Below are 11,464 nucleotides of genomic sequence, written 5' to 3' on the forward strand. Positions count from 1 at the left end.
TTAGCAAAGTTTACTTTGCTCAACAAAAGTACTTACTCCTAAGAAATGGCATCCAAGTAAAACAAGGCTAAAATACATAGAAAACTACATTTAAGAAAGTGATAACATCAAAAATCCAGAAATATAGCATAAAATGTTAGCAGTAATTTACTCTGGATGGTAGGATCATAAAAATTATTTATATATTTTACTTTTTGCTATGTTTCTAACTAAAGTTTGTAAAATGATCATTCACCACTTGATATAAAAAAGAAAAATAATACTTTTATCAGAAATTGGTATTCATATATCTGTACACATGTCTTTTCTTTGATTGAAGTACTTTTAAAAGGCATCTGTAGCACTACACATAATAAATATTAAATAATAAAAAAGCTAGTGCTGAAAATATAACAGCAATGCAGTTAAGTTTGCTAATATTTGTTTGTTCAGACTGAGAACTTCTCCTCCCCTCAGGAAAAAAGCCACTTGGAAGGCAGAAAGTAGTGGAAGATTATTAAAATAAGCACCTGTACACAGTCTTTGGGGATACTATAATAAAGTAAGTGGAAAAAGCAGAGAGAATGAGAGGGTATATCTGTTTTACTCAGAGTTCACAGTGCTGTGACTAAAAGACCTGACAAGAATAACTTTAGAGGAGGAAAAGTTAATTTGAGGGTTCATGATTGCAGAGGTCTCAGACCACAGACAGTCTGTTCCATTTCTCAGGGCCCAAGGGGAGGCAGAACATCATGGCAGAAAAGTGTGGTGGAAGAAAGTGGCTCACATGGTGCTTAGGCAACAGAGAGAGTTTCCACTCTCCATATATATTAAATAAAATATATACCCCAAAGGCACACCCCCAATGACCCGCCTCCTCCAGCTGTACCTTACTTGCCTTCAGTTACCACTCAGTTAATCTCACCATGGGATTAATTCACTGATTGGGTTAGGCACTCATAACACCATCATTTCTCCTTTGAAGCTTCTTCCATTCTCTCACACATGAACTTTTAGGGGACATCTCACACCCAAACCATAACAGTTCTATTCTGATATCTTCTTTGTTTATAGTTTAAACTGATATTAAAATGATAATGACTATGCTCTATTGACAGACTATCCTGTGCCATGGGCTGTGCTAATGACTTTGCATATATATTTTCACACAGTGTGAATTGAAAAGTTTGAATTAAATCACTCCTTTAACAGAAATAAATGCCCAGACAGACTTAGCTGTAAAATAATACAGGACTTTACATAAATTCCTACAGCCAGGAAGGTCCTCAGTGGGCAATCAAATTCAGGTTTTTACTAAAACTTTCCTTTGACTTACAAACTGACATGATTCTCTAGTATTATTAGTAGAAAATTTGATTATTTTGATAAATATTTTATTATTCTCTACTGAGCTTGGAGATCTACATAATAACACTTTAAGAAAGGATTTTCAACCTTATTTATTTATTTATTTATTTATTTATTTATACTAGGGATTAAGTGCAGGAATTCTATATATATCCCCAGATGTTTATATTTTTATTTTGAGAGAGGGCCCCATACTGCCCTGCAACTTGGGATTGCCCTTACTACACTCCAACTTGTGATCCTCCTGCTTCAGTTTCCCACATAGCTAGAATTACAAGTGTATGCTGCCATGCCCATCACAAATCACTTTTCTTTGCAATTAAGTATTCACCAAAAGGACCATGCTAAACCATAAAATCAACCAATTTTACAAAATGCTAATTTGAAGAATAAGAAAAAGTTGTAAAAATCTCTTGATGTTTCATATTTGATATATTACATTTAGTTTGGTGACTCTCATAAAAATTTAACCATAAAACAACTCACCATGTAGCTTGTAATGTGTTATAAGAATAGGAAAAACTGTTGATTTTCATTGAATGTGTGTGTATATACAAATATGAATGTACTAAACTAGTTTGACCTGAGGGAAAGCCTCCCAGACATATCAAAATTTCTGATATCTGTGTATTTGAAGAAAACTCAAGCAAAGTATTTGGTCTAGTCAAAGCCTTTAAATTTTTTTTTTATTTACCATACACATTTAATTGTACTTTTCACATTGCCAGAAGGTAAAAAAAAAAGGAGTGAGGTTTAATCTGCCTGATAATCTAAAATAGTTTCAAAATAAATAAATATTTCATATTTTAATCTCATAAGGGATTGCCTAGGAAATTTTTTTACAAATTATGAGTGGTATTAAATTACTTATACATCTCATTATAATTTTAAGATAAATTCTGTAATTGAAATATATGAAATCAAGACAGAAACTACTGTAGTTTATGTTTGCACATGCAAGGTCATTTATTTCAGCAGTTCCTTCATATCAATTATAGCACGTATGTGTGTAGACGTGTGTTTTAAGTATCAAATTATAATTGATGACTGTGTAGGAAAGTTATCTTTTGTGGCTGCAGAGCTTCCAAAGAAAGGCCATCTTTCAGCCAGTAAAAGCCTAAAGTGTCTTATTGACAATACACAAGCAAGATGTGTATTAACAAAAATGACTTTTGGGGTGGTATAATTGCTATGCAAAGTGTTAGAAAATATGAAGCATCTCTTGACCAAAATTGAAGACAGATGGTGAACAAGTATATTATATAAAAGTGCAACTGTGTTGGGAATATTCAAGTGGGCAGAATGTGATTATGTAAATGAAAAATTCACTTCAAACCAAGAGTGCCAGATACAAAGTGATACTTAAATTAAATTATTCAACAAAGTATAGAGAATGTTCGTGAATTTATGATCAGAGCCTAAAGGGTTGGTCCCAGGAAAAATGGGGAGGAAGCAGCTGCATATGATGCACATACTCTGACCTAACCTTTATATATTCTCTTATTTTAAATGAAGGTTGATTTTTATAGGTATATCTCTCTTTACTACAGCCTCATTTCACATTCATGCTTTGTCAAATCACTCTATCATCTTAGGACATCATCTGGCAAGTGTGTACATGTTGAGTTGATACATGAGCTTTACCTGCAGAAGAATATTTACCTGAGATCACAGGGAAAGAGGGGTATGAATAATTACCACCCCCACCTATTTAAGAAAATAAGAGAAATATGGCTTGGGGAACTTTTAAAAATTAATTATGTATCTTATTTAGCCCAATAAATCAAGAGTGTCACTTCGATATTCAATCAATACAAAAACTATCAATGAGCTATTTTAAAGTTTTGTACCATATTTGAAATCCAGTGTGCAAAACTGACATTTTTAGCACATCTCAATTCACGCTACGAATGTTTTAAATAATCAATAGCAATACATGACTTGTGGTTACCTTATCAGACTGTGCAAATTAAAAAAAATAATGAGTATATGTTAAATTAAAAACACATAATGAAAAAAAGAAAAGAAATTAAAATATTCAGGTGAATACTACATGTTTAATACAGTTCTCCAATGACAAAAATTACTAACATTGTTTAGCAATCCCTTCTTCAACCACTTTAAAAAATAATGTAAAACAGATCTTGTCAGACTATATTTGATGTGGTGATTAGAAGAAGATTTCTTCTCAAAATCAGTCTTGCCCCAAACTTCTTTCAAAGAACTTTTTATAATATATATTTTATTGGCAGATAATATATACATATTCATGGAATACAATGTGACAGTTTGATATATATACATATGCACAATGTGTAATAATCAAATCAGGATACTAAGCATTTTTATTTTCTCAAACATTAATCATTTCTATATTTTGGAAACCATACTTTCTATAGTTATTTTTAAATATATCACAGATTTTTGTAGACTGTTGTTACTAAGTTATCCAACACCAGAACCAATTCCTCCTAACTATATTCTGAAGCCTCTTTATCTTGTTTTCATTCACTTTCCCCACTACTCTTCTCTCTAGTGAACATTATGCTGCTCTTATTCCATGAGATCATTTTTTTTAGATTCCATAAATGAATGAAAACAGGCAGCATTTTTCCCATGGCTGATTTTCTTTATGTAAATACATCCTTCAGTTTTATCCATACTGATGCCAATGAAAGAATGTTATTATTTTTTATAATATTATAAAAATAATATTTTGTTGTGAATACATACTATAATTTCTTTATCCTTTCATTCATTTACGGATTCATTCATTGATATTAGATTTATCAGTCTTGAGTAGTGCTGTAATAAACATAGGTGTGGAGGTATCTCTTTGATATAATAATTGCATTACCTTTGTGTAAATACCCAGTATTGAGCTTACTGTATCGTGTGATTTTCTTTTTAAAGATAGAGAGAGGCAGAGAGAGAGAGAGAGAGCGAGGCAGAGAGAGAGAGAGAATTTTTTTATATTTATTTTTTAGGTATCAGTGGGCACAACATCTTTTTTTTTTTTGTATGTGGTGCTGAGGATCGAACCCGGGCCGCATGCATGCCAGGCGAGCGCTCTATGGCTTGAGCCACATCCCCAGCCCCTAGATCGTGTGATTGCTGTTGGATATTTGAGGAAGTTACTTACTGTTTTCAATAATGGCTATAGTATTTTACATTTCCACCAATTGTGGAAATGATGTGTAGGAGCATTTGAATAATATAGATTCTTCCACTCTAAGAACATGGAATATTGTTCCAAATTTTGGTGTCCTCTTTATTTTTTTTTCCTCAATATGTTATCATTTTTATTATAGAGGTCTTTTACTATGTGTTCACTGTGTTTTTGTGTGTGTATGTGTGTGTGCTGGGATTGCACTTTGATTTGCTTTACTGAAACATTTTTTATTTGGTGTATAAAAATATGTTGATTTCTAGAGCTTGTACCTTTACTGAATTGTTTTGTCAATTCTCACAGATTTAGGGTCAGACTTTAGGCTCCTCTACATATAGAACTATATCATCTGCAAACAAGGATAATGTGATTTTTTATCCTTTTCAATATAAATGCTGTTTATTTTACTTTCCTACCTAATTTTTCTTGTTTTTACTCTTAAACCATGTAAAAGTGGGCATAATTCTCTTGTTCCAGATCTTAGAGAAAACAATTGTATTAACCCATTTAAGAATAACGTCCACTGTTGGCTTTATGTATAAATCTGATATGGTTTTGTTATAGTTGATCATCACCCAATGAGCTATTTTGATTGTGCACTCAGACCTCATGGTGGTGTTATTGGAATTTCATTCAAAGTTCAACATGAAAACCCCACACTATGTCAAGTCAAGGGAGCCAATGTACCTTTTATTTATTCTCCAATTCAAGATTGACAAGTGAAGGTGTTCAGACTGGTTCATAGTTATCCTGCCACTCAGTTTATAACAAAAAAAACAGATTTTATTGAGGTGATCTCTGAGTGGTGCTGCCATGCTCTATTGGCTCCTGGATATGGGTGATCTTTTTATCTGTACCCTCATGCACAATTATTTACAGGAAACATGTCTACCAATATGAGGACTGGTCATACCTAACCACTTTGGCTGGACCTGAATCTCTCTAGGGTGGTGGAATCAGGCTCCAGTTTCTTATCAGCTGCAGTTTTTTTTTAAGTGAATAATTGAATAGAGAAAAAAATCTTGAATTCTTAGTCTATGGTATAAAGAATTGAAAAAAATTCATTCTCTAACTATAATAAACAACAGAGAGAAAATTTTTACTCGTGGATAACTATGTGTTTAAGGATGAAATTCAGTTGGTACACTCCTCTTAGGAATTCTTTACTTTAAACTCCCTGGGGGATTCAAAACCAATGGTAAAGAAAGGTCATATAAATAATTCTAAATATCACACTTGCTTCTATGTTTTTATGCCAGTAGATAAGAAAACATACAGCATCACTTTAAGATAATCTTAGGGTCATGGTGACACTCAACTCTAAGTTTTATAGAAAATGTCCAGATGACAAGAATATTTGGAATTCCTATTTCTAAGAAGTTGAATAGCTCAAAAATGCTAACTTTACATTATTTTACTGAGAATTCAAGACTGTTAGGTTCAGTTTGTATCACTAAATGTAACCAGCACTATTTATCAAAAGAGAAGATACACAAATAATATGTCTCTAGGTATGTGTATCTTCATAAGGGGATGTGGCTGGATTTGCTTCATTCTTCTCTTATATAATCATTTTTAAATTCATTATGCAATTCTGGACCTGCTTATGTTCTTTCTTCTCATTCCCTTCAATTTTCCATTTATTGTGGACACTTTTTGCTGAGTTCCTATTAATGTAATTCCCGAATCCTATCTTCAACCCTCAACTATAGCTTAGACTAAATAGTTCTTGCAATTACCCATTAAAATGATCCATCCATGCTTGAAATTTCACAATTAACTTGAAAGGCAATGATCAAACCTGTTCTGAGTCATTTGTAGTGCAGTGCAAATGAGGTATCTGCTAACAGATGTTAATGTCTAAAAGATAGGGACAAGGACAAGATGCAGGGAATGCTGTTACTGTAGGTGGCACAGCAGAGAGGAAGGAACAGGGATTGGAAAAATTTATCTACATAACCCTTTTATCAAGAACAAGACCTGTGCAGTATCGCAGGTTTTTTTTGTTACTCTATTATACCACATTTGTAGATCAAGGGTGCCCAAAATATCTTAATTATCATTATAGAAAACTGATTAAGTTAATAAATAAAGCAGATTTTGTGCGGGTGCAACCAAAGATGGATAACATGATTTTGCTTTTTTCTAAATCCAAATCAGGCGACATTAGGTTTAAGGATCAAAGGCATCATAGATCAAATCCTTGCCAACCACTTTCCATTATTTTCCAAAAGTTTTACCATTATAGATCAATTTATTCTGACACAAACATTGTATATACATTAATATTTAATTGCATGCATTTGAGCAAAAATAAACATTTTTAACATATATTATGATGTTTGGTAACAGGAAGAAATTATGTCTTTTGATGCTTGAGTGAATAAAATCAGACTGGAAGAGCAAAGTGGATTTTTTATAATCCAAATTAATCTTTGTTCTAAATAAGTAACTCCATGTGATTGAGAAAATTGAGTAAAGTGACAAAATTAAAAGCTTCTACTTATTTCCATTACTATCCTAGAAATCACTATCCACTCCAAAGTTTAAGGATTCCTCAAGGGGCACTTTGTTTCATTCCAGGAAGAATCATACACACCGAGACAGCTCAGTACTGTGATTGACAGCCACATCACTCTGAGCCTTGCCAATATCTTTACTATACCCAGCTATTTATTAGCCATTGATTTTCTATTATTAAACACATCTGTGGCATTGCTAACATTATCAATGTTGTCATTTAAAAGTGGTATGCACACGGGGTTGGGGTTATAGCTCAGCAGTACAGCACTTGCCTCACACACATGAGGCACTAAGTTTGATCCTCAACACCACATATAAATAAATAAAATAAATCAAGTAAAGACATTGTGTCCATATTTTAAAAAAATCTTTTAAAAAAAGTGGTATTCATTTTTTATTCCTTAACTGAATTAATCTTTGGGATCATTCTTATTTATTGAAATAAATTATGAGAAATTAACTATGATTTTAATTTTCTAAAGTCAAAGAAATTGTACTCTGTATGTGTTATATCAATTTGACATAACTTTCATGGACTTTTAAATTTGTCATTTCAGATTTAGAAAAATTTCAATAGAACTCATATTAGTAACCATCGATTTAAAAAGGAATAGAAATCTTTCCTAGTTTCCACAACCCCTCTCTGTCTTCCAATTCTTCCTTCCTACCTTTCTTCCTTCCTCCCTTTCTTAAAAGTTCTTATTTGACCCAGCCACACATCCATCCCCTTGTTTCCAAATAATTAATAAGGTACATTTAGTAAGGAGAATTAAGTAAAAATAGAAACTGTAACCATGGAATATTGATTTGCTTCTACTAACTCACAGAGATAAATTCAGCTGCTTTGGCCACATCCACACAGAGATGACTTAATCCAGAGATTGACTTTTGATCCTTCTTTAGTCTGCTGATGAGTTTTGTAAAGTAGTATTCCCTATGAAAATGAAACCATAGAAAATGAGATAAAATTTGTTAATTGTGATTGTGCTTGCATCATTTTCCAAGTCACTCAAGAGCCCCTGTGTTTTCTGGTATAAGAAGGATGAGGAAATCAAGATTTTCTTTAAATTTGGGCAGAGAAAAGAATTGGGCTGAGGCTCAAAGGGGCTCAATTTCTTATACCTGGTGGTACAGTATAGGCTGTGCAATATGTAATCAATTAACAGTCTATGGCTGTTTTCCTCACATATAAAATGAAGATTAAAAAGCAATTCATTTTTTTGTGGAGGGGGTATCCAGGATTGGATTAAAGGGCACTCCACTACTGAGCCATATCCCCAGTCCTATTTTTTGTATATTATTTAGAAGCAGGGTCTCATTGAGTTGTTTAGTGCTTTGGTTTTGTTGAGGCTGGCTTTGAACTCATGATCCTCTTGCCTCAGCATCCTGAGAGGCTGGAAATACAGGCATGAGCCACCACACTGGGCTAGCAATTGAATTTTAAGTAATGTGTTACTCAAACATTGTGAGCTTAAGAAGAAATCAAAGTTAATATTCCTTTGCTGAATTTTCCCAAAATCAGTCTAGGTCTAAATGTTTCACATTAGTAAATTTTCTTTGTTCTGTATGAAGAAAATGATTGGAATGTACTATCAAATATCTAAGGACATAGTTTCCTGAACTCTAAACTTCTCAATCCTTCTTTATCTCAAATGTTATGCTGCTGCAAAAGTGATGAAAATCTTTTGTTTAATAGAGAAATATAAATGCAATTTTGATACAAAAAAACAGGATATGACTGATTGTTGTTTCTTTTGAGAAGGAAATCTATAAATACTGACCCATCATAATTGGGGTACTTAACATCATCATTTATTGGAATTCTGACAATACTTATATATTCTGTCAAATTATAATGGTGTTTGAATTATTTGGATAACATTGAAAACAGTGTTCAAATGGAAAAAAGTAACAATTTTGTCTCTAAACTTGTTTTCTTACTTTGATATTTCTTTAGATTTTCATTTTTCACTTTTTGTTTTTACTATAGGTAAAACCATTTACATTTACTATTATAAGATATACTTGACACTGTTCTGGTGTTTTAGTGAAGTCTTATAAAATCAGCTTTATTGAAGAACTCTGCTTTCAAATACATGCAGAATCACAAACATTCTTGTATTTTATGTACATTTTTTGCTAAAAAACCTACAGATGGAAAACCACTCTGTGTCTAAAAGTATGTTTTAAGGAGAGTGGGGTGTATCTATGTTTAGTAATATGCAAATTCAATTAAATATGACACACATAATAATTTTTATTCTCCTCCATTGAGTTTGAGGCCTTGTAGAAGAAAAAATATTAAAATCACATGAGAAATACACTAAGTGAAATCATTTCTTAGCCAAATAACTAGCTGAAAGTAAGGCCGCAGTTCTATTTCTTCTTGATTTCTATTAACTATTATAACAAACAACTGATTTAATGCTTCTTGGGTAAAAAAAAAAGGAGAGAGAGAGAGAGATTCAAAACTTAATTCACAAATTCTTGTGAATTATTCAGTCTTTAAGCAGCCATTCATCAAAAGTTTGTGATGCTGTGCTTGGTAGTGGGGAAGAGGAGATGAGTGGGGGAAATGAATGCCAGTAAAGTAAAGTAGATATTTAAGTCCTGAAAACAAATTAATTACATGCTTGCAGCACATATCCCCCACACATATACACACATGTGTATGCGTGTTTACTATATTTTACAAGGGGAAAAATCAAGATCTTTTTTTGGATTTGATTCATTTAATTGTCAGTTATTTAAACTTCCTGCCCCTATTTCATGATACAAATAATGAAGCTTTGAGATTTTTATTTTCTTGGTCATATAGCTGTAAGAGAAAGTTTCTGACACTATAACTGATGTTTTAACAGAGTATGTAGGCAAATCAGACAATGCCAGTGTGTGGTAATTTACAGACTAAGGAAAGAGCTGAGTTTGGCCTCTGGTGCTAACACTGGAAGAGATTTAGGCAAAGGAAGCCATTCTTTATCATCTGTACTAAGAAATTTCCAAAGGCAACAGAGAACAAAGCAGGAGAAAAAAATTAACCAGTCTTCAAGACAACTAGAACAGAATATGCCTTTCAGATTTCTTAGCATTGAAGATACTGAAGCCATAGAAATTCTGTGTTATCAAGGTCTCACACATGTGAGTACATAGACTGGAAAGAGGCTTCTTTCAGTGAAATATTTTGTTTCACACTCTTTCTGTATAAGCAACTTCCAGAGTCTGGCTTCAAAATGTTTAATTGGCTAATTTTTTTTAATAGAAGACAAAGGCTAAAAAGGCAATGTCAGCTTCTCACTTTATAGGTACAAGCAAGTAGAGCTTTGCAAAAGCTGTGAGGTGGTGACTGGCAGGGAACTTGTTCACAGACCAGGGGGCCTCCTAACCTGAGTTGCAGTGTACCCCTGCAGTGAGCCAGAAACCAAGTCTCCCTTCTTCCCATGTTGTTTTGCTAAATTGTGATAATAATTAAAGAAAAATAGCCCTTACACATTGTGTAGTTCAGAAATTAAGCCAGTAAATAGTTTTAATGAGCCAATTTTATTTTTTTAAAAAATGTTTGCGACATTTTTCTCTATCTTTTATTGAAAATCTGTTTCTGAGATAAAAATACAAAAATATCATGTACACGAGGCATGTCGATTTTATATTTTCTTAAGTATGTAAAGTAGTATCTAAGATACAATAATTTTTCTCTCATAAATATATAATAAGATATACTTTTCTATTTTAAATTCTTAGTTCCTGCTTAAAAGTAAATTGATTCTCTAATATGCATTCATTTGTATGTGTAAGAATGTACACTATGCCCTTATAATGGTTAAACCATGTAATAATCCAGTCAACCATTAAAAGATTGGTTTTAAAAATAGTCTAGTAATTTATTTCATGAAACACCTTGTATTTTAACAGAAATAAATCAACAACAATATTTTAAGAAACTTAATGGTTATCATTATATATTTTCAAATTTGTTAAAAAGCAGATTATAATATATTATGAATAATATGATAAAAATTTATTTTCTCTATGCAGAAAGCACAATAAAAACCTAAAATATATTAAAACAAATATTTACTAGATATAAGGATTATGAAAGAACTGAACTTTGAATGAACGTATGTTACTTCTATATTTAGAGAAAAACATTTTAAATAGATTATTAAAATCACAAGTTAGGCCTTCTGTTCCCCAGTAATGTTAATGACATATATTATCTATAAGTTATTATGTGAGGTTTTTGGAATTAATTAATAATTACCTTTATTTCTTAAAACCAAGAAGCCTCTAAGTTTCTTATGAAGAAATTAAACTTTTAATAATTCAGTTGTGTATTAAACAAAACTATAGGAAAGAAATGAAAGTCTGGCAAGTATTTCTCCACTCTTTCTTACACTTGGCACTCTGTGTGGTCCACATCACTATATG

Source organism: Callospermophilus lateralis, unplaced genomic scaffold, assembly GCF_048772815.1.
Source record: "Callospermophilus lateralis isolate mCalLat2 unplaced genomic scaffold, mCalLat2.hap1 Scaffold_91, whole genome shotgun sequence".
NCBI classification, from domain to species: Eukaryota; Metazoa; Chordata; class Mammalia; order Rodentia; family Sciuridae; genus Callospermophilus; species Callospermophilus lateralis.